Genomic DNA, 24147 nt, shown 5'->3' with positions numbered 1-24147 from the left:
GGAGGGGAGGGGGAAGGAGGGGGGAGGGGGGAGAAGGGGGGAGGGGAGCGCCCCGTCAGCCCGAGCCCCGCCCCCCCGGCTCCCGTGCCCCGCCTCCCCGAGCCCCACCCCCGCCCCCCCGAGCCCCGGCCCCCGATCTCCCAAGCCCCGCCCCCCGATCTCCCAAGGCCCGCCCCCCCCGATCTCCCGAGGCCAAGCCCCACCCCGATCTCCCGAGGACCCCCCCCCCGATCTCCTGAGGCCCCCCCCCCCGATCTCCCGAGGCCCGCCCCCCCCGATCTCCCGAGGCCAGGCCCCACCCCGATCTCCCGAGGCCCCCACCCGATCTCCCGAGGTCCCCCCCCGATCTCCCGAGCCCCGCCCCCCCCCAATCTCCCGAGCCCCGCCCCCCCAATCTCCCGAGGCGCCCCCCGATCTCCCAAGCCCCGCCCCCCCCGATCTCCCCAGCCCCACCCCCCCCCGATCTCCCGAGCCCCGCCCCCCGATCTCCCGAGGTCCCCCCTGATCTCCCGATCCGCGCCCGCCCCGATCTCCCAAGGCTCCCCCCGATCTCCCGAGCTCCGCCACCCCCCCCGATCTCCCGAGCCCCGCCCTCCCCGATCTCCCGAGCCCCGCCCCCCCCGATCTCCCGAGGCTCCCCCCCGATCTCCCGAGCCCCGCCCCCCCGCCCAAGCCGGCTTCAAGAGCAGAGAGAGAGACGCCGCGCGCGCAACCTACCGCGTGAGGCCGGGCCGGACTCAAGTCGCGGCGCGCTGACTCCTGCCCCACCCGCCTTTACTAAGATGGGCGGCGGTAGTGACGCTCGGCTGAGGCCCGCCCCTCCAGCCTTCACAAAGATGGCAACGATCGGGGGCCGCTTGTTGACTGGGGCCGGGAGGTGCCTAGCTCGGGCGTGGGTGCGGAGGAGAGGCCAAGGCTTCGAGGCCTACAAAAACGGTGAAAGGTAGGAAAATTATAGAGGTTAGAGAAAAGATGTACAAATTAATTAACTTTTTTAAAAAACAATTTGTGCTCTAAAAGCAACTTTTTTTTTTGCTGGAAATGTATATTTGAAAAGAAAGACGCAGAAAGCGGGAAAAAGAATTTAAGCAAGATGGCGGCTACTCACCTCGGTTCAGAACGATAAGGCCCGCCCACACACCGTCAGGTCACCAAAGCGTAGGATTGGTCAATCGTCCTGTCACTCGACTGTTGGAGGGCCCGCCCGCACGCGCCAGGAACCCGGCGTATGATTGGTCGACCTCGAGGTCACTCTATCGCTAATGAGCGGATAATGAGATGCTAATGAGCGGAATTTTGAACGTTTTTTGGATACCGCGGGCGCAATTTTTGTCCGGCCGAAACGTAAATATGCTTACGACCGTTTTGGAATGGTAAGCTTTCTTTTGACGTAACGCACGCGTAGGTACGCTCTATAACTTTCGAGTGTATAGCCGGACAGACGCACACCAAAGGACAGACAGATAGACAGACAAACAGACAGACAGACAGACAGACAGACAGATATATATGTTTATATATATAGATAGAGATAGAGAAGATAGATAACATGCAAATAATATAATCTGGTTCCCAGGTTTCTGACTACCTCCAAGAACGCTCTCTGATGTCAGAGAACAACACAAGTCGTTGAGTAACCAGCTCCTGCCTCCAAGCCCTCCATATGGCTGTATTGCTCCTCACCCTCGAGATTGCCCTGAAGTTAAAGGGGACCTGGTTATATTCTTATACTATACTGCAAGTAGTCCATGCCCGAATGCAGTAGACCTGGATAACATTCAGGCTTGGGCTGATAAGTGGCAAGTAACATTCGGACCACACAAATGCCAGGCAATGACTATCTCCAACAAATGAGAGTCTAACCACCGCCCTTGATATTCAACTGCATTACCATCACCAAACCCCCCACCATCAACATCCTGGGGGTCACCATTGACCAGAAATGTAACTGGGCCAGCCACATAAATACTGTGGCTACCAGAGCAGGTCAGAGGCTGGGTATTCTGCGACGAGCTTCTCACCTCCTGACTCCACAAAGCCTTTCCACCATCTACAAGACACAAATCAGGAGTGTGATTTTTTTAAATTATTTTTTGTGGGATGTGGGCGTTGCTGGCAAGGCCAGCATTTATTGCCCATCCCTAATTGCCTTTGAGAAGGTGGTGGTGAGCCGCCTTCTTGAACCACTGCAGTCCGTGTGGTGAAGGTACTTCCACTGTGCTGTTAGGTAGGGAGTTCCAGGAATTTGACCCAGCGCTGATGAAGGATCGGCAATATACTTTTAAGTCAGGGTGATGTGTGACTTGGAGGGGATCTTGGCGGTGGTGGTGTTCCCATGCACCTGCTGCCCTAGTTCTTCTAGGTGGAAGTGGTTGCGGGTTTGGGATGTGCTGCCGAAGAAGCCTTGGCGAGTTGCTGCAGTGCAACTTGTAGATGCTACACACTGCAGCCATGGTACGTCAGTGGTGGAGTGAGTGGATGTTTAAGGCTGTAGAGGGGTGCCAATCAAGCGGGCTGCTTTGTCCTGGATGGTGTCGAGCTTCTTGAGTGTCATAGGAGCTGCACTCATCCAGGCAAGTGGAGATTATTCCATCACACTCTTACTTCTGCCTTGTAGATGGTAGAAAGGCTTTGGGGAGTCAGGAGGTGAGACACTCACTGCAGAATACCTAGCCTCTGACCTGACTGTATTTATGTCGCTGGTCCAGTTAAGTTTCTGGACAACGGTGACCCCCCCAGGATGTTGATGGTGGGGGATTCGGTGATGGTAATGCCATTGAATGTCAAGGGTTGGTGTTTAGACTCTCGCTTGTTGGAGATAGTCATTGCATGGCAATTCTGTGGCGCAAATGTTACCTGCCACTTATCAGCCCAAGCCTGAACGTCGTCCAGGTCTTGTTGCATGTGGGCATGGACTGCTGGAGTTGTGAATGGCACTGAACACTATGCAGTCAGCAGCGAACATTGACCTTCAATCACCACAACCATCTTCCTTTGTGCTAGGTATGACTCCAGCCAGTGGAGAGTTCTCCCCTCAATTCCCATTGACTTCAGTTTTATTAGAACATAAGAAATAGGAGCAGGAATATGCCACTTGGCCCCTCGAGCCTGCTCCGCCATTCAATAAGATTATGGCTGATCTTGGGCTCAAAGCCACTTCCCTGCCCGCTCCCCATAACCCTTCACTCCCTTATCTTGCAAAAATGTGTCTATCTCCACTTTAAATGTATTTAATGACCCAGCCTGTACGGCTCTCTTGGGCAGAGAATTCCACAAATTTATGACCCTCTGAGAGAAGAAGTTCCTCCTCATCTCAGTTCTAAAAGGGTGACCCTTTATTCTGAAACTATGCCCCCGAGTTCTAGATTTCCCCATGAGGGGAAATATCCTCTCTGCATCTACTCTGTCAAGCCCCCTCAGTAGCTTATATGTTTCAATAAGATCACCTCTCATTCTAAATTCCAATGAGTATAGGCCCAACCTGCTCAACCTTTCCTCATAACTCAAACCCTTCATCTCTGGAATTAACCGAGTGAATCGCCTCTGAACTGCCTCCAATGCAAGTATATCCTTCCTTAAATAAGGAGACCAAAACTGAACGCAGTACTCAAGGTGTGGTCTCACCAATACCCTGTACAGTTGTAACAGGACTTCCCTGCTTTTATACTCCAACCCCCTTGAAATAAAGGCCAACATTCCATTTGCTGTTTTGATTACTTGCTGTACCTGCATGCTAACTTTTTGTGTTTCATGCACAAGGACACCCAGGTCCCTCTGAACTGTAGCATTTTGTAATCTCTCTCCATTTAAATAATAGTTTGCTTTTTTATTTTTCCTGCCAAAGTGGATAACCTCACACTTTCCCACATTATACTCCATCTGCCAAATGTTTGCCCACTCATAGCCTGTCTATATCCCTTTGCAGATTTTTTGAGTCCTCTGTACAACTTGCTTTCCCACCCATCTTTGTATCAGCCGCAAACTTGGCTACATTACACTCGATCCCTTCATCCAAGTCATTAATGTAGATTGTAAATAGTTGAGGCCCCAGCACTGATCCCTGTGGCACCCCACTAGTTACTGTTTGCCAACTGGAAAATGACCCATTTATCCCAACTCTCTGCTTTCTATTAGTTAGCCAATTCTCTACCCATGCTAATATATTACCCCCAACTCCATGAGCTCTTATCTTATGCAGTAACCTTTTACGTGGCACCTTTCTCGAATGCCTTCTGGAAATCCAAATACATCACATCCACTGGCTCACCCTTGTCCACCCTGCTTGTTACATCCTCAAAGAACTCAATCAAATTTGTTAAACATGATTTCCCTTTTCTAAAACCATGCTGACTCTGTTTGACTGCAGTATGTTTTTCTAAATGCCCAGCTATTGATTCCTTAATGAAGGACTCCAGCATTTTCCCAACAATTGATGTTAGGCTAACTGGTCTATAGTTTCCTGCTTTCTGTCTCCCTCCTTTCTTAAATAGGGGTGTTACATTAGCGGTTTTTCAATCCGCTGGGACCTCTCCAGAGTCTAGGGAATTTTGGCATATTGCAACCAATGCATCCACTATCTTTGCAGCCACTTCTTTTAAGACCCTGGGATGCAGGCCATCTGGTCCAGGGGACTTGTCGTCTTTTAGTCCCATTATTTTACCGAGTACTATTTCCTTAGTGATAGTGATTGTCTTTAGTTCCCCACTCCCTGTGGCCCCTTGATTATCCATTATTGGGATGTTGTTAGTGTCTTCTACAGTGAAGACAGATGCAAAATATTTGTTCAGAGTCTCTGCCATTTCCCCATTCCCCATTATTAATTCCCCAGTCTCATCCTCTAAGGGACCAACGTTTACTTTAGCTATCCTCTTCCTTTTTATATACCTGTAGAAGCTCTTACTATCTGTTTTAATGTTTCTTGCCAGCTTACTCTCATAGTTCATCTTTTCTCTCTTTATTATTTTTTTAGTCATCCTTTGTTGGTTTTTAAAAATTTTCCCAATCCTCTAGTCTCCCACCAATCTTGGCAACATTGTATGCCTTCGTTTTCAATTTAATACCATCCTTTACTTCCTTAGTTAGCCACAGATGGTGCTCCCTTCTCTTAAAATCTTTCTTTCTCACTGGAATATTTTTTTGTTGAGAGTTATGAAATATCTCCTTATATGTCCACCACTGCATTTCAACTTTCTTACCCTTTAATTTGTTTTTCCAGTCTACTTTAGCCAGTTCTGCCCTCATGCCATTATAATTGCCTTTGTTTAAGATCAGGACACTGGTTTGGGATACAAGTTTCTCACCCTCCAACTGAATTTGAAATTCAACCATGCTATGATCACTCTTTCCTAGAGGATCCTTTACTATGAGATCATTTATTAATTCTGCCTCATTACATAGTACCAGATCCAAGATAGCCTGCTCCCTGGTTGGTTCCATTACATACTATTCTAGGAAAACATCCCGGATGAACTCCTCCTCCAGGCTACTATGGCCAATTTGATTTGTCCAATCAATATGGAGATTAAAATCACCCATGATAATTACCGTACCTTGGGCTCCTTCATTCCACACTCAGTCAAATGCTGCCTTGATGTCAAGGGCAGTCACTCTCACCTCACCTCTGAAATTCAGCTCCTTTGTCCATGTTTGAACCAAGGTTGTAATGAGGTCGGCAGCCAAGTGGTCTTGGCGGAACCCAAACTGGGCATCAGTAAGCAGGTTATTGGTGAGTAAGTGCTGCTTGATAGCACTGTCGATGACACCTTCCATCACTTTGCTGATGATTGAGAGTAGACTGATGGGGCGGTAATTGGCCGGATTGGATTTGTCCTGCTTTTTGTGGACAGGACACACCTGTGCAGTTTTCCACATTGTCGGATAGATGCCAGTGTTATAGTTATACTGGAACAACTTGGCTAGAGGTGAGGCTAGTTCTGGAGCACAAGTCTTCAGCACGATAGCCAAGATGTTGTCAGGGCTCATAGCCTTTGCTGTATCTCGTGCACTCAGCCATTTCTTGATATCACGTGGAGTGAATCGAATTGGCTGAAGACTGTCTTCTGTGATGGTGGTGAGCGCAGGAGGAGGCCGATATGGATCATCCACTCGGCACTTCTGGCTGAAGATGGTTGCAAACGCTTCAGCCTTCTCTTTTGCACTCACGTGCTGGGCTCCACCATCATTGAGGATGGGGATATTCATGGAGCCTTCTCCTCCCGTTAGTTGTTTAATGGTCCACCACCATTCATAACTGGATGTGGCAGGACTGCAGAGCTTTGATCTGATCCGTTGATTGTGGGATCGCTTAGCCCTGTCTATAGCATGCTGCTTCTGCTTTTTAGCATGCATGTAGTCCTGTGTTGCAGCTTCCCCAGGTTGGCACCTCATTTTTAGGTACGCCTGGTGCTGCTCCTGGCATGCTCTTCTACACTGCTTATTGAACCAGGGTTGGTCCCTGGCTTGATGGTAATGGTAGAGTGAGGGATATGCTGGGCCATGAAGTTACAGATTGTGGTGGAATACAATTCTGGTGCTGCTGATGGCCCACAACGCCTCATGGGTGCCCAGTTTTGAGCTGCTAGATCTGTTCTGAATCTATCCCATTTAGCACGGTGGTAGTGCCACACAACACGATGGAGGGTGTCCTCAGTGTGAACACGGGACTTCGTCTCCACAATGACTGTGCAGTGGTCACCGCTACCAATACTGTCATGGACAGATGCATCTGCGACAGGTAGATTGGTGGGGACAAAGTCAAGTAGGTTTTTCCCTCGTGTTGGTTCTCTCACCACCTGTCGTAGGCCCAGACTGGCAGCTATATCCTTCAGGACTCGGCCAGCTCGGTCAGTAGTGGTGCTACCGAGCCACTCTTGGTGATGGACATTGAAGTCCTCCAGCCAAAGTACATTCTGTGCCCTTGCTACTCTCAGTGCTTCTTCCAAGTGGTGTTCAACATGTCGGAGTACTGATTCATTAGCTGAGAGAGGGTTGTAAGTGGTAATGAGCAGGAGGTTTCCTTGCCCATGCTTGACCTGAAGCCATGAGACTGCATGGGGTCCTGAGTCAATGTTGAGGACTCCCAGGGCCGCTCCGTCCTTACAGTATACCACTGTGCCGCCACCCCTGGTGGGTCTGTCCTGCCGGTGGGACAGGACATACGCAGGGATGGTGATGGAGGAGTTTGGGACATTGGCTGAAAGGTATGATTCTGTTAGTATGACTATGTCAGGCTGTTGCTTGACTAGTCTGTGGGACAGCTCTCCCAATTTTGGCACTCGATTCTCCAGCACAGACAGTGGTTGAATGTCAGCTTGTCCCCTGCCTGTGCACTCCTGCTCCCTCCTGTTGTGCGCCACCTTGGCCTGCAAGAGAAAGGAAAGTGTGTCAGTGAGTGTGGAGCAATGTGTTTGGGTGATGTGCCTTCTATAGTTGAATAGCTGTTATTGTGTGCAAGGTGTGAGATGTGGCTGTGAGTGTTGGTCGGTAGAGGTTGTTGGTGGGTGAGTGCTGGGGGGTGTGGTGCTTTGGGCAGTGTGTGAAGATTGTGGTACAGATGGTGGTATGGAACATTTGTTGAAGCATTCATTCACCCTGACCACCCAAGTGAGGTCATTAAATTTCTTCCTGCACTGTGTGTGGGTCCTGGGGCCCACAATGCTGCCCAAGACGTGCTGCGCTACCTCCTCCACATGGTGAGGAAGACTTGTGGCGAGGGCCTTCTTCTACTTGCCGGGTGGAGCACCACCCTCCGTCTCTCCACAGTGAAAGCCAATGCCTCCAATGCTTCATTGGAGAATCTGCAGGCTCGCATCCTGGGACGTGGACCTGCCATGAGCACACCTGGTTTATCCTTTGGCTCCTTCTCCTTGTTTTGCTTCGGCTTGCTGAAGCAGCTGCACAGCCAGCAATGCTGAGAATGAGGTGCTGCACCATCAATGAACCTCCCCTTTAAGTAATGAAAAAAGCCTGTGGCAATGATGAGTTGCGACTAGACTGCACCCGATATTGGTCCAGCCTTTAAGGGTAACGCCAATGAGCTTGGGTTTTAAGACTTGATTTAGAACTCCAATCATTTTATTGAGCAACGAGGATGAACTTTGTGTGCAGTCTAAAGCATTTGCGCCTGGCACTAATTCTCCAACTTTTCTACTGACATCGCCCATTCCGTGGCTATAATGAATTTCTAGCCCTAGGTGTTTATCCAGCTTATAATCTTTTCATCCTTTGCCTCTGTGCTACAAGCTTTGTTTATAGTACAGCAAGTTCTTAGGCCAAATGTTTATCCCATTCCCTAGACCTGTTGTTCATATATAGAGACAAGATTAAGGTCCCTTTCTCTCACATTTGCTCTACCACTAAAGATGCTAAAAGAAAGGAATGCTGGGGTAGATTGACTTTTTAAATCATCTTAAAACATTCTAACACTATGCTAATATTTTATTTCTTGCAAGCACACCCTGTCAGCATGATGCCTATTCTCCAAGAAAATTTTGCAAGCTAGGACCTGATTCCACAGCTCCTGCAAATCCAGCTGCCAGGTCCTGGAAACTATCTGGAAATTTTTCATACAATGATCTGGATCCCTATCTCAGTTTAATACGTGTAGGAAACAGGCCCAAATGGAAACATTTTATCAATCCTGCAAAAGTGTGATTAGAGATGGACCCACTGCCCACTAACTGTTCTCCCTTTTATCATGTTTTTCTGTGATACAGTGCATCATTCCATCTATTCAATTAACCCACCAACTCTCTTTCACCAGAAACATGTTGAATGCTTTTTTTTTATTCGTTCATGGGATCTGGGCATCGCTGGCAAGGCCAGCATTTATTGCCCATCCCTAATTGCCCTTGAGAAGGTGGTGGTGAGCCGGCTTCTTGAACCGCTGCAGTGCGTGTGGTGAAGGTACTCCCACAGTGCTGTTAGGGAGGGAGTTCCAGGAATTTGACCCAGCAACGATGAAGGAACAGTGATATACTTCCAAGTCAGGATGGTGTGTAACTTGGAGGGTAACTTGTTGAGACACATTCTCTTATTATTCTTTCTATCAGTGGATGGATAGATAAGTCAAGTTCGAGCAAACCTTTTGTGTGCCCTGTGGTTTGTAAACATAAACAGGCTGAACGTGGGCAGGACTGTTCAGAATAACAAGCTAAATAATCTCATATCCCAATTGCACTTTATCTCTACAGTTTATTTATTAACAAACATCTTTGTGTTGGTACTGGGCATGAATATTGCATTGCCTGCAGGGAGTCAGTAGCACCAGATCTGATTTTATGAATGATTTATGGAACATTCCAGTAACTGAATGCGCTCAAGTTCTTTGTGTAACAAAACCAGCTGCCTGTTACAACTTTTACATCAGACCTCAGTAGTTAAATGTTGCAACAACATCTTCTGCCACCTGCTGCGAGTCTGCCTGGACTCATGCTGTAAGACATGATCTGCCTGGTTCGAGTTTTCTGCAGAAGACAAACTGCAGTGCTTGTGCCTTGGCCTCCGTAATTATTCATTCTACACAGCTAAACCCGAACCATAACAACAAAAGTGACTTCTGTTTTGTGAAAAAAATAAAGCATTTGTTATCTTTTGTGAGTCCATCATCTTCTAAAAGCTTTTTTTTTCAAAAAGGTAGTGAATTTCTTTAGTGTGTCCGGGATAGTTTTCTACATCTTGCCATCACAGAGCGGTCAAACTATGACAATTCAGCGGTCAAAAATTTTTGACTGCTATTTAAGAATGCTCCACATGAGCCTCCTCCCATCTTTCCTCGTCTAAATCTATCAGCATAACCCTCTATTCCCTTCTCTCTCATATGCTTGTCTAGCCTCCCCTTAAATATATTTATACCATTCGCTTCAACCACTCCCTGTGGTAGCGAGTTCCACATTCTCACCACTCTCTGGGTAAAGAAGTTTCTTCTGAATTCCCTATTGGATTTCTTGGTGACAATCATATATTGATGGCCTCTAGTTATGCTCTTCCCCACAAGTGGAAACGTTCTTCTGTATCCACTCTCGCAAAATTTTTCATAATTTTAAAGACCTCTATTAGGTCACCCCTCAGCCTTCTTTTTTCAAGAGAAAAGAGACCCACCCTGTTCATCCTTTCCTGATATGTATACCCTTGCATTTCTGATATCATCCTTGTAAATCTTCTCTGCACTCTCTCCAGTGTCTCTATATCCTTTTTATAATATGCCGACCAGAACTGCACGCAGTACTCTAAGTGTGGTCTAACCAAGGTTCGATACAGGTTTAGCAAAACTTCCCTACTTTTCCATTCTATCCCTCTAGAAATAAACCCTAATGCTTGGTTTGCTTTTTCCATGGCCTTGCTAACCTGCATCATAATTTTTAGTGATTTGTGTATTTGTATTCCGAGATCCCTTTGTTCCTCTACCCCACCCAAACTCACACCCTCCAAGTGATAAGTGACCTCCCTATTCTTCCTACCAAAATGTAATACCTCACATAAAAACAGAAAATGCTGAAGATACTCAGCAAGTCAGGCAGCATCTGTGAAGAGAGAAACAGAGTTAACGTTTCAGGTCGATGACCTTTTGTCAGAACTGGAAAAAAGCAGGAAATGGAACAGGTTTCAGTTGCAGAAATGGCAGCTGTCTTTCATTCCGCCAGCGCAATTCACACTTCATCTAGAGCCATCCTTTGTTTCTTAACCTGTCCCATTACCATCTCCTTTTGCCTTGAATACCTCTTAATGTCTCTTAACTTCTCCTGCCTTCTATCCTATCACAGACCTTCCCTTTTGTTCTTTCATCCCCTCCCCCATTTCCCAGCCCCTACCCTTGCTTAAAAATCTGTTCCATTTCCTGCTTTTTTCCAGTTCTGATGAAAGGTCATCGACCTGAAACATTGGGCTGGATTTTCATTCAGAAGTCGGGAAGGAGGCGGGACTACAACTTTTGGGTTTTAGTCCTGAAATAAAGAATTTTAAAATATACTCCAACCTAATAACTTTTACAATTTACAATTAATTATTTACAACTAAACTATGCACGAGAATAAAACTATTTACATAACACAATACTAAATGAACAACAACAAATAATAACATTACGCATAAGTATTAAGTATCTCTCAACTAAAACAATATACTATAATATTTCAACAATTTTTAAAACATTACTATCGATTTAAAAGTCCATTTTCAATCGGTCGACCGGATATCTTGTTCGTGTCGACCTTCTTAACCTTGGTGAAATTCCTTGCCCTCCCACGCCAGAAGGCACAGAAGTATCTTCAACAGGAAGGCTATCCATATCCCGATTCTCAACAGTTTCCGGATTAGAAATCCCATCAGAAGATGAACTAGGATGGTCATAAACATCTATCAAAGGCTGACTAATAGAAGTATGATTATTTGCAATCGGATTGGAAATATTCGTAGTATCTGTAACAGCATCCACATTATCCGAATCATAACCATTATTAATATTCTCAGAAGAGGGCTGGCCCCCACAAGGAGCCAAGTCTTTAATTGAAACAGTACTTTCTTTCCCATCTTGGAATCGAATATGAGCATATTGGGAATTTGCCTCCAACAGCTCCACCTCCTCCACCAAGGGGTCATATTTTGACAATCTAACATGACGTCGAAGCAACACAGGTCCCTGCATAGTAAGCCATGAAGGTACCGAATATCCCATAGTAGATCTCCGCGGATAGTTAAAGAGCCTTTCATGGGGGGTCACATTAGTAGCCGTTGAAAGCAATGATCTAATGGGATGTAGGGCATCAGGCAGCACCATTTCCCACTGTGTATTCTTAAGGTTCCGGGATGTCAACGCCAACATAACTGCCTTCCAGATCACCCCATTGTATCGTTCACACTGTCCATTACCCTGGGGATTATACGGGGTAGTTCTACTAGTAGAAATTCCCCGACTCTGAAGGTATTCCTTCAACTGGGAAGACATAAAAGAACTTCCCTGATCCAAATGGATATACGCAGGCATCCCAAAGATAACAAAAAGTTGAGTCAAACATTTAATAACTGTAGCAGCTGATACATCTGCACAAGGAAAAGCAAAAGGGAAGCTTGAAAACTCGTCCACAACAGTAAATATATATCGGTTTTGAGTAGTTGAAGGAAGAGGTCCCTTAAAATCAACACTCAAACGTTCAAAAGGAGAAGTAGCCTTTATAAGATGAGCTCGTTGAGGCTTAAAGAAATTCGGTTTACACCGAGCACAGATAGAACATGATGAAGTCATCCGCTTGACGTCTTCAGCTGAAAAAGGCAAGTTCTTACTGCGTACAAAGTGTATCATCCTCGTAACCCCAGGATGACATAAGGCATTGTGAAGATTAATAAGCGTATCTCCGTGAATCACAGAACAATAAGCCCTCGACAGTGCATCAGCAGCAACATTATCCTTCCCCGGACGATAAACTATGTCAAAATGGTAACATGCCAACTCAATCCTCCATCTCATTATTTTATCATTTTTAATCTTTCCAAAATGTTTAACATCAAACATAAAGGACACAGATTTTTGATCAGTTACCAACGTGAAATGTCGCCCCGATAAATAATGTCTCCATTTACGCAATGCTTCTACTATTGCGTATGCCTCTTTTTCTATTGAGGAATGTCTTTTTTCACTATTATTCAAAGTACGTGAGAAAAAGGCCACAGGTCTCCCATTTTGGTTCAAAGTAGCCCCAATTGCAAAATCCGAAGCATCCGTCTCAATCACAAAGGGAACCTGCTCATCAATGGAATGCACAACTGCTCCTAAAATATCCTTTTTAAAATTCTCAAAACATGTCCTGGCCTCCCATGATAGAGGATATGTCGTAACCCGAATAAGAGGCCGGATCTTCTGTGAAAAATTTGCAATCCAATTAGAATAATAAGAAAACAGTCCAACAACTCATTGCAAAGCCTTAGAATTAGTAGGACAAGGTAAATCGATCAATGGTCGCAGGCGTTCTGGATCTGGTTTAATCTTATTTCCCGAAATAATATACCCCAATAGATTTACCTCAGTAGTCGAAAAGACACATTTCTCTTTGTTAAAAGTTAAACCAACTTTTTCCGCAGCTTGAAGGAATCTTTTTAAATTAGAATCATGCTCCACCCTTGATTTGCCACACACTGTGATGTCATCTAAGTATGAAAAGGTGTCAGAGAGGGAGTTATCACTTATAAAAGCATCCATTGCCTGTTGAAAACAAGCAACACCATTAGTAACACCATATGGTATTCAGCAAAACTGATACAGCTTTCCACCAGCCTCAAAGGCCGTATATGGTTGATCCTTCTTAACAATAGGAATCTGATGATAAGCACTCTTTAAATCAATAGTGCTAAAAACTTTATACTGAGATACTTTATTGATAAGCTCATCAATCTTAGGCAAAGGGTACGCGTCTAATTGAGTATACCTATTAATAGTTTGGGAATAGTCTATCACCATTCGTTTCTTGTGTCTCTCATTAGTCGTGACAACTACCTGTGCTCGCCAAGGCGAACAACTAGGTTCAATGATTCCTTCCAATAAGAGACGTTGAACTTCAGAATTAATACATTCTCTATCCTGACTACTATATCTTCTTGACTTGGTAGCAATTGGCTTACAATCCGACATCAAATTAGAAAAAAGTGATAATGGAGGAATAGATAAAGAGGTTAATCCACAAATAGATAAAGGTGGCTTAGTCCCTCCAAATGAAAGACTAAGAGACTCGTGTAACTGAAGAACATCATGTCCAATCAAAATATCCGCACAGAGATTAGGCAAAACAGATAGGCGTATATCAGTATACGTATTACCCAGAAGAACCATTTTCACAAAGCAACGACCAGCTATTTGTGAAATAAGGGTCGTCTGAGCCATACACACCTGATACGTAACAGGCGAAATTTTCAAATGCTTCTCCTTCGCAAACTGAAGACTTATAAAACTCTCAGTACTGCCCGTATCTATAAGGGCCTTCACTTCCAACCCATTAACTTGAGCCGTAACTATAGCTTTGTTTAGGCCATGAGCAAATGCAGCAGAAATTGATGCAATAAACGCCCTATCTAAAGGCTGAATAGTCACAGAAGAGGTAGTGGAGGAAGACCCTCCCACACCAGAAGGAGGGAAGGTAATTGAACCTGATGATTTGCACACACATACATAATGACCTCTCTTGCCGCATTTACTACACACAGCCTCCCGAGCAGGACACTTCAGACGAGGGTGCCGGATATTCCCACAAAAATAACACTTCTGAATCCTAGGGGCAACGGCCGCCGAAGTAGAAACTGTTTCAAAATCTAGTAAACCACTCCCATTAAGTCCACATAATTCCTTTACATCCGAAACTGCCGAAACCATAGTCGCAGGCCGATTAAAAAGAGCATAAGAATCCGAACTTCTCTGAGCCACATCCAATGTAGAAGCTTGCTCAAAAGCACTTTTAAGATCCAGAGTCTTATTTTCTAACAACCGCTGACGAATTGATCTAGACAGTAATCCATTAATAAAAGCATCCCGTACCGATTCGTCCTTATGTTCTTCAGCCGTCACAGCCTTATAATTACAGTCAACACTAAGGCACCGAAGTGCTTGTAAATAAGTATCCAAAGATTCTCCCACCTGCTGCCTACGGGCAGATAAAAGATGACGTGCGAATACCTCATTCTTTGGTTTAACAAAAATCTTTTCCAATGTAGAAATAGCCTCTTCATAAGTTTTACAGTGCAAAATATATTTATATACATCCGGGTCAATGTAGTTGATCAGCATATTCAGCTTATTTAGAGCCTCTTGATCCAACACGCCCAAAAAGTTTTTAAATGTACAATACCAATGTTTCCATTTATCATCCACTCCAGCAGAATTGGGGTCAGCCTTGAATCGTTCTGGTTGAAGATATCGCTCCATTCTAACAAAAAGTTAATAAATTGAAATAAAGAATAGATTTGCCTTCCAAAGTTAGGCTTTATTAACTTTAAAATTAGCAGCATATCTTTCTACATCCAGTCCCAACTAAGGCTAGAAAAGGACTGAATTTAAGGTAGCCACAACACATCATGTGATCATCAACTACCAATGAGATTACAACACATATCCCAAGGCAGTTAACAAACAACGAATCTTAATACTTTTACTAATCAAGGAATAATCACCACAAGTCCCGCCTCCATTGACTTCCGGCCAATCCACGCGATTTTCCCTTGATTGACCTTGTTGAGCCCGCCCAGCGGGCTCAGCAGGCCAATTAAGGGCCACCCAGCAACAGGTGATGTCACAGACTGAAATTTCATCTGTCAAGACATGCTGACAGATGAAATATCAGTGTTTCACAGCTGTTTGAAGCTGTCAAACACTGACAGTCTGACTTCTAGCCTGAGTCCTTCTATGCAGACTCAGTTAGAACTCTCGCCAGCACTGAAAGCTGCAGGCTGTCACTTTTGACAGCTCGTGGCCATTCTGCTTTCAGTGCCGGCTGAATGATGGACTCCTGAAGCCTAGAGGAAGAAAGGCTGTAAAGGTAAGTACAGGTAATTTAAACTTCTTTACAAACTTTAGACACACCAAACACACTTACCTTTGCACTCATGCACCCATCACTCACCTGAACACCGACATCTCGACCCCTCCAAGTCCTTCAACCCAACGGCCTGCCTGCTCTAACCTGGCATGGTTTGGAGCCATCGGGAATCCCACACGACACCCTTCAAAATAGGGATTAGGCTAAAAACTGCCTGTTAACTACCTGTTAACAGGCAGTTAATTGGCACTAATCACTTCCCGCCTTGGGTCGGCGGGTCCCAGTGCAGGGTGGGTACCCGCCTCCTTTGAAACTTATGTGGAGGCTGGTTTTGGGCGGGATGGTGTCGGGACCCCCAAATTCGGGATTTTAGCCCCCCACACGCCTAAAAGCCCGCCTCACGGCACACTGAAAATCTAGCCCGTTAACTCTGTTTCTCTCTTCACAGATGCTGCCTGACCTGCTGAGTGTCTCCAACATTTTCTGTTTTTATTTCAGATTTCCAGCATCTGCAGTATTTTCTTTTTGTATTACCTCACATCTGTGTTGAACTTCATTTGCCAATTATATGCCCATTCTGCAAGTTTATTAATGTCCTCCTGTAACTTGTTGCAGTCCTCCTCAGTATTTATGATCCCCCCCAATTTGGTCTCATCCACAAATTTAGAAATTGTGTACCTGACTCCAAGGGTTAAATTACGAGGAGAGATTACACAAATTAGGGTTGTATTCCCTAGAATTTAGAAGGTTAAGGGTGATTTATCAAAGTTTTCAAGATATTAAAGGGAACAGATAGGGTAGATAGAGAGAAACTATTTCCGTTGGTTGGGGAGTCTGGGACGAGGGGGCACTGTCTAAAAATTAGAGCCAGACCTTTCAGGAGCATATAAGGTAGCCAAATCTAGTGGGAGGATAGAGGATTGGGAAAACTTTAAAAGACAGCAAAAAATAACAAAAAGATTGATTAAGAAAGGGAAGATAGATTATGAAAGTAAATTAGCAAAAAATATAAAAACAGATAGTAAGAGTTTTTATAGTTATATAAAAAGAAAAAGGGTGGCTAAAGTTAATGTTGGTCCCTTAGAGGATGAGACCGGGAAATTAATGGTGGGAAATATGGAGATGGCAAAAACACTGAATGAATATTTTACATCAGTCTTTACAGTAGAAGACACTAAGAATATCCCAACACTGGACAAACAGGGGGCTAAAGTGGGGGAAGAGCTAAACACGATCAAAATCACTAAGGAAGTGGTACTCGGTAAAATAATGGGACTCAAAGCGGATAAATCACCTGGACCTGATGGCTTACATCCTAGGGTCTTGAGGGAAGTGGCGGTAGGGATTGTGGATGCATTGGTAATAATTTTCCAAAACTCCCTGGACTCGGCAATGGTCCCGGCAGACTGGAAAACTGCTAATGTAACACCCTTATTTAAAAAGGGCAGTAGACAGAAGGCTGGAAACTATAGACCGGTTAGCCTAACATCTGTGGTAGGTAAAATTTTGGAGTCCATTATTAAGGAGACAGTAACAGGACATTTGGATAATCATAATTTAATAGGACAAAGTCAGCATGGTTTTATGAAGGGGAAGTCATGTTTGACAAATTTGCTGGAGTTCTTTGAGGAAGTAACATATAGGGTGGATAAAGGGGAACCAGTGGATGTAGTGTATTTAGACTTCCAAAAGGCATTTGACAAGATGCCACACAAAAGATTATTGCTTAAGATAAAAAATCACGGGATTGGGGGTAATATTCTGGCATGGATAGAGGATTGGCTAACAGAAGGCAGAGAGTTGGGATAAATGGTTCATTCTCAGACTGGCAATCAGTAACAAGTGGTGTTCCGCAGGGGTCAGTGCTGGGTCCCCAACTCTTTACAATCTATATTAACGATTTGGAGGAGGGGACCGAGTGTAACATATCAAAGTTTGCAGATGATACTAAGATGGGGGGGAAAGTAGTGAGTGAGGAGGACATAAAAAACCTTCAAGGGGACATAGACAGGCTAAGTAAGTGGGCAGAGATTTGGCAGATGGAATACAATACTGGAAAGTGTGAGGTTATGCACTTTGGCAGGAAAAATCATAGAGCAAGTTATTATCTTAATGGCAAGAAACTTGAAAGTACTGAAGTACAAAGGGATCTGGGGGTCCTGGTGCACGAAACTCAAAAGGTTAGTATGCAGGTGCAGCAAGTGATTAAGAAGGCCAATGGAATGTTGGCTTTCATTGCTAGGGGGATAGAATATAAAAATAGGGAGGTATTGCTTCAGTTGTACAAGGTATTGGTGAGACCGCACCTGGAATACTGCGTACAGTTTTGGTGTCCATACTTAAGAAAGGACATACTTGCTCTCGAGTCAGTACAAAGAAGGTTCACTCGGTTAATCCCAGGGATGAGGGGATGGACATATGAGGAGAGGTTGAGTAGATTGGGACTCTACTCATTGGAGTTCAGAAGAATGAGAGGCGATCTTATTGAAACATATAAGATTGTGAAGGGGTTGGATCGGGTGGATGCAGGGAAGATGTTCCCGATGATGGGTGAAACTAGAACTAGGGGGCATAGTCTTAGAATAAGGGGCTGCTCTTTCAAAACTGAGATGAGGAGGAACTACTTCACTCAGAGGGTGGTAGGTCCATGGAATATGCTGCCCCAAAAAACTGTCGAAGCTACATCATTACATAAATTTAAAACAGAAATAGACAGTTTCCTAGAAGTAAAGGGAATTAAGGGTTACGGGGAGCGGGCAGGAATTTGGACATGAGTCTAGGTTCGGATCGGTCATGGCCCTGTGGTTAGCGGAGCGGGCCCAGGGGCCGTGTAGCCTGATCCTGCTCCTATTTCGTGTGTCTAATTCTGTTAGATGCAGGAGATGGTTCTGTGATAGTGGATTGGCGGTTAGGATCAGATCAGCCATGATCTTATTGAATGGCGGAGCAGGCTCGAGGGGCCGATTGGCCTACTCCTGCTCCTATTTCTTATGTTCTTATGTTCTTATGATATTAGGAAACACTTCTACATACAAAGGTTGGTAGAAGTTTGGAACTCTCTTCCGCAAATGGCAATTGATGCTAGATCAATTGTTCATTTTAACTCTGAGATTGATGGCTTTTTGTTAACCAAAGGTATTAATGGATATGGGCCAAAGGCGGGTATATGGAGTTAGATCAGCCATGATCTCATCGAATGGTGGAACAGGCGCAAGGGGATAAATGGCCTACTCCTGTTCCTATGTTCCTAAGCTGCACAGATCCAAATTGTGACACAAAGGAAAATGGCAAGATTTTGAGATATATTTTGATTGGCATTTCTACCAAATTTGGAGGTAAATATTGGAATATAAAGACTTTTCCTTATTTTTAACAAGGAACTGGCAATAAGTGAATAATTAGTCTGCAATTTATCATTGTCTGTGGGTGAGATAAGGGCTCGCTCCTGGTAATGGGATGAAGTCACTGATAGCATGCGGCACTATAAGTAGACACTGGGGACTGGTAGTTTACAGTAAAGGAACTGAGTGATTCCCACATCAAGACCAGTGAGTGCTAGTTATGGCAGCAGTGACACAGCTTTCTTTTCCCCAGTTAACCAACAGCCCTGCCATGAATCCTATTGACACAACATATATAAATAATAAACAGTAATGAAGAGTGTTTCTGTTAGTTTCATCGAGGAAAACCCAAAGTTGTTTTATTAATACAGAAAGAGCAAGATGATCACTAAAGCCTATTAGAGATCAAAAAAGTAACCTTTGCGTCTGTCTTCACAAAAGAGAGGGATGATGCAGACATTGTAGTTGAGGAGGAGTGTGAAATATTAGTTGAGATAAACACAGTGAGAGAGGAAATATTATGGGGTTTAGCATCTTTGAAAGTAGATAACTCGCCAGGCCTGGATGAAATGTATCTCAGGCTGTTCAGAGAAGCAAGGGAGGAAATAGCAGAGGCTCTGACCTTCATTTTCCAATCCTCTCTGGCTACAGGTGTGGTGCCAGAGGACTGGAGGACTGCTAATGTTGTACCTGTTGTTTAAAAGGGGAGAAAGGGATAGACCGAGTAATTACAGGTGAGTCAGCCTAATCTCAGTGGTGGGCAAATTATTGGAAGAAATTCTGAGGGACAGAATAAATCATCATATAGAAAAGCACAGATTAATCCAGGACAATCAGCGTGGATTTGTTAAGGAAAGGTCGTGTCTGACTAACTTGATTGAATTTTTTGAGGAGGTAACAAGGGTCGATGAGAGTAGCACGTTTGATGTCGCCTACATGGATTTTAGCAAGGCTTTTGACAAGGTCCCACATGGCAGACTGGTCAGAAAAGTAAAAGCCCATGGATCCAAGGGAAAGTGGCAAGTTGGATCCAAAATTGGCTCAGTGGCAGGAAGCAGAAGGGTGTTTTTGTGACTGGAAGGCTGTTTCCAGTGGGGTTCTGCAGGGCTCAGTACTAGGTCCCTTGCTTTTTGTGGTATATATCAATGATTTAGACTTCAATGTATGGAGTATGATTAAGAAGTTTGCATATGATACAAAAATTACCCATGTGATTGATCGTGAGGAAGAGAGCTATAGACTGCAGGAAGATATCAATGGATTGGTCAGGTGGGCAGATAAGTGGCAAATGGAATTCAATCCGGAGAAGTGTGAGGTAATGCATTTGGGGAGGCCTAACAAGGCAAGGGAATACACAATAAATGGTAGGATACTGAGTAGTGTAGAGGAACAGAGGGACCTTGGAGTGCATGTCCACAGATCCCTGAAGGTAGCAGGCCAGGTAGATAAGGTGGTTAAGAAGGCATAAGGGATACTTTCTTTTATTAGCTGAGGTATGGAATATAAGAGCAGGGAGGTTATGCTTGAACTGTATAAAACACTAGTTAGGCCACAGCAAGAGTACTGCGCACAGTTCTGGTCACCACATTACAGGAAAGATGTGATTGCACTAGAGATGGTACAGAGGAGATTTACGAGGATGTTGCCAGGACCAGAGAATTTTAGCTATGAGGAAAGATTGGATAGGCTGTAGTTGTTTTCTTTGGAACAGAGGCGGCCGAGGGAAGACTTAATTGAAGTGTATAAAATTATGAAGGGCCTAGATAGAGTGGATAGGAAGGACCTATTTCCCTTAGCAGAGCAGTCATTAACCAGGGGGCATGGATTTACTGTAATTGGTAGAAGGATTAAAGGGGAGTTGAGGAGAACCTTTTTCACCCAGAGGGTGGTGGGGGTCTGGAACTCACTGCCTGAGAGGGTGGTAGAGGCAGAAACCCTCATTACATTTAAAAAGTACTTGGACTGGAAGTGCCGTAACCTACAGGGCTCCGGACCAAGAGCTGGACAGTGGGATTAAGCTGGATAGCTCTATATCGGCCGGCACAGACACGATGGGTCGAATGGCCGCCTTCTGTGCCATAAATGTCTTTGATTCTATAGTTAGGTGCACTTACTCTTAATGCTGTGGAGTGGCTCGTGTAATGAGATCACGTTCCACATCATCAAATTAATGATGCGCTCGGAGTCAACGTCCTTTTCATAAAAATATTTTGTGACCGCACCTGTTGCTGTGTGTTGGCAATGCACCATTTAGAAACAACTACTCACAGTGAGTAATTCAATTACATTGGATTCCACACCTCTTATAGATATTACAGCACATTTTAAAAGTCTGTCACAGCAGTGGATGACACTTTCTGCAAAGCAAACTTTCCAGGGGCCAACATGGCAGTGCAGCAAGACAGCTTTGGGAGCAGTTGCTACGCCAGTCTGAAGCCTGCCCATGACCCTCGGAGGAAAATGATACAAGCTTTTGCAGCCAAATATATTGCTCAGATCAAGAACTCTGGAACAGCGACTTACACCATATGCGCCTTTGATGTAGCAGAAATGATCAAAGTGCTTCACAAAAGGGAGACATCGAGCAGAGATAGGAAGAGTTAGGCAGGGTGACCGACAGCTTGGTTGAAAAGATTGGCTTGGCTGAGAAGGCTTTTGGATGTGGCAGAGATAGAGCAAGGGAGAGAGGTTTAGGAAAAGGAGTCCAGAGTAAAGGGGATGATGGCTGAAGGCTTGGTCTTTGTTGGAGGAGCGGAGGGAAGGAGATGCACCTAATGTCAGAAGAGCAGAGTGTAATTTTTTTTTTATTCGCTTATGGGATGTGGGCGTCGCTGGCAAGGCCAGCATTTATTGCCCATCCCTAGTTGCCCTTGAGAAGGTGGTGGTGAGCCGCCTTCTTGAACCGCTGCAGTCCATGTGGTGAAGGTACTCCCACAGTGCTGTTAGGTAGGGAGTTCCAGGATTTTGACCCAGCGACGGTGAAGGAACGATGATATACTTCTAAGTCAGGACGGTGTGTGACTTGGAGGGGAAGTTGGAGGGATGTAAAGCTGGAAGAGGCTAGGATAGGAGAAGAGCTGGAAGGGAGCTCAGAGCTGGGGAGACAGTGCAGAAGAAGAGGTCTGCAGCAGTCAAGTGGATAGTTTCAATTTTGGATATGACGAAATTCAATTAGTAGCATTGATTAGACACTTTGAAATCCTTTTTTCATCTAAGAATAGTGATATATGTGAATCTCTGTCTCTGTGTTTACTGTTTGTAACTTGAATTCTCTGGTATTTTGGCCATTAAGTTCATTTGCGGTTTGAGTTGTAACAAACCCAGGACACATATGTATGTTAAAACTGCTTTGTTCATCTTTCATTTTTATTTGTATGTTTATCTCCACTGCCTATCAGTTGCACTTCATCACATGAATCTTGCAGCCCTGAACCTTTTCATCATTTCTTTGCTTCAGATCTGCTCTTTAAGTCTCTTATGGGAGTCACACCTATAGTGTAAGTCCAGCATTACCACAGAGATATGCCCAAGAATGCCAGCCCGACTGTCATTGAGGGAGAGATGAGAGTTCTGAGGACCAATGTAGTAAAACCAACAGTAAAAAAATCAATTGTGATCATCAGCACAGACAGTGGATAATCTGTTACAGCCAAGAAATTCTGCACTGAAGCGGTGCAAAGATGCAGAGGATAGGGCTGTGACTAATAACCTGAGCTATGCCTCAGTTTGTAGCTGATACTCTGAATGTCCTCTCCTAGTGTATTTTATATTCACATATAAATGCAATTTATCAAGTAAATGTGGAAATGATGCCTTATGTGAAATTATAGACGACATATGATGGCCACTGTTGTACAGTCTTGAACACTTTGGCACCATTTCCTCATTCAATTATTCTTAAAATAGTTTTGATAGAGTAAAAAGGAGAAACTGTTTCCACTGGCAGGAGGGTCGGTAACCACAGAACACAGATTTAAGATAATCAACAAAAGAACCGGGGGGAGGTGAGGAGACATTTTTTTACGCAGCGAGTTATGATCTGGAACACACTGCCTGTGATAGTGGTGGAAGCAGATTCAATAGTAACTTTCAAAAGGGAATAGGGTATATACTTGAAAAGGAACATTTTTCAGGGCTATGGGAAAGGAGTGGGAGAGTGGGACTAATTGGATAGCTCTTCCAAAGAGCCGGCTGAATGGTCCCTTCTGGGCTGTATGATTTTATCATTCTATTCTATGATTCAATGAACTGACGATAGTTTCTGTAAGTGGGCCATCTCTCTTGCAATCTGAAATATGTGTCTTTTCACATTCTGCATATTGAGCCAGGAAATGAACGATTATCCAAATTGGGTACCGGAATTCATATATTTGGGTAAGCAGAAATATTACACATAGACCAGACAGGCTAACACCACCACCGAATTTATTGAGAGAATTCAGGTAGAATTTTAAAATGCAGCTAATTGGACGAACATCAGAGTAGAAGACAGCTGTGATTTTTAATGAGGCTCACACCAGGCTGTCTTAAGCAGTTTGAAGAGTTTCTTAGAATTAAACTAAATCCTGAGTCCTGGCATGCTGAATGTTGCCAGTCTCATGTTTCTCATACTCCTCGGTAACAGAATGCCTCCAGCTGTATCCCTCAGGTAGGGAGTTTCATGCACAATAGGTAACCCAAATGTTCATGGAGCTCTTCAGACTGAACAATCTTTTGAATCTACCAAGAACTAAACAATCTGCAGGAAACGGGGTCAAACTTACTCCCCTAATCCCCTTTATAATTAACCCAGAATATTACCTTGCATTAAACTATGACACAGGTTCAAACTAGTAAAAGGTAATTTTAGGACTGATATCAGAAAATTGACACAAAGAGTAATCAATGCGATCCAATTAGAGTAGCGAATGGCCTTCTTCAACAGTTATTAAGATGTGTCGAATGGCCTTCAATTATAATTATCTTACGTTATGAGAACTCAAATGAGTCTGAATTAAATTTAGTAGCTTAGATGAAGATACTTTGTGATCCCACTTTACCATTTTGGAATAAAGATTTTTTATTTCCATTTGTATTTTTCACGAGTGCTACCGTTATTTTCATTTTGCTTATGTTTAAATCAATCGCATAAGTAATTTTCAATTAATAGTTTGTGATATGTACAATTTTACTTACTCTGTTCTCATCTGAAACTTTTATATCTGAGCTGTGGCGCGCCAATAATCGGAGCAGCAGTTCACACTTTCACCTATAGATGGCACCATACCTCGGTGGTTGCTATGCAGGTCCCCCAA

The sequence above is a fragment of the Somniosus microcephalus genome, chromosome 5 (genome assembly GCF_052327205.1).
Source record: "Somniosus microcephalus isolate GS21.2 chromosome 5, FLI_Smic_1.0, whole genome shotgun sequence".
Lineage (NCBI taxonomy): Eukaryota > Metazoa > Chordata > Chondrichthyes > Squaliformes > Somniosidae > Somniosus > Somniosus microcephalus.
The sequence above is the reverse complement of the archived record's forward strand: the minus strand, read 5'-3'. Positions refer to the sequence as shown.